We start from the raw sequence: 1,091 nt of genomic DNA on the forward strand, positions 1-1,091 counted from the left end.
GTCTGCTTCCCCTGCTCCTCCCGCTGCTTCTCCTCCTGGCCCGGCTTTGTTCTCATCTCAGGGCCTGCGGGCGCCCATCTGAGGGGCGCAGACATAGACGGAGGGCCTGCGGGCGCCCGTCTGAGGGGCGCAGACATAGACGGAGGGCAGTGCGGGCGCCCGTCTGAGGGGCGCAGACATAGACGGAGGGCAGTGCGGGCGCCCGTCTGAGGGGCGCAGACATAGACGGAGGGCAGTGCGGGCGCCCGTCTGAGGGGCGCAGACATAGACGGAGGGCAGTGCGGGCGCCCGTCTGAGGGGCGCAGACATAGACGGAGGGCAGTGCGGGCGCCCGTCTGAGGGGCGCAGACATAGACGGAGGGCAGTGCGGGCGCCCGTCTGAGGGGCGCAGACATAGACGGAGGGCAGTGCGGGCGCCCGTCTGAGGGGCGCAGACATAGACGGAGGGCAGTGCGGGCGCCCGTCTGAGGGGCGCAGACATAGACGGAGGGCAGTGCGGGCGCCCGTCTGAGGGGCGCAGACATAGACGGAGGGCAGTGCGGGCGCCCGTCTGAGGGGCGCAGACATAGACGGAGGGCAGTGCGGGCGCCCGTCTGAGGGGCGCAGACATAGACGGAGGGCAGTGCGGGCGCCCGTCTGAGGGGCGCAGACATAGACGGAGGGCAGTGCGGGCGCCCGTCTGAGGGGCGCAGACATAGACGGAGGGCAGTGCGGGCGCCCGTCTGAGGGGCGCAGACATAGACGGAGGGCAGTGCGGGCGCCCGTCTGAGGCAGAACAGAGAGGGCCAGGGAGGAGGGGAGACCCTGCCAGGCTGGCCAGGCCCTGGGGGGATGGGGGGCCACGGGCGGTTTCAGGCCTCCCTCCTGGCGTGGGCACTTGGGGCCGTCGCAGAGGAGTGCGGGGGCGGCGTGTTTTGTTTTGCTTTTTAAATGTTCTCTCCCGTGGACAGCAGCCAGAGCGAGGGTGGGGGCATGATGTCTGAGGTCTCAGGCGGCAGCCGTGGGCGGGAGAAGGTGGGACCCACAGGACATGGGCATGGATGTCGGGGTGGGAGGGGCTCTTAGGGTGAAGGGGGGGCTGCTTAGAAAGG

General features: G+C 70.0%; 1 protein-coding gene across 1 annotated transcript in view; it reads left to right on the plus strand.

The window, feature by feature from the left end:
* KCTD1 (potassium channel tetramerization domain containing 1) overlaps positions 1 to 1,091 on the plus strand; it is a 152,168-nt gene that overhangs the window by 101,609 nt on the left and 49,468 nt on the right. The window lies entirely within an intron of this gene.

This window comes from Myotis davidii, unplaced genomic scaffold (assembly GCF_000327345.1).
Source record: "Myotis davidii unplaced genomic scaffold, ASM32734v1 scaffold181, whole genome shotgun sequence".
NCBI classification, from domain to species: domain Eukaryota; kingdom Metazoa; phylum Chordata; class Mammalia; order Chiroptera; family Vespertilionidae; genus Myotis; species Myotis davidii.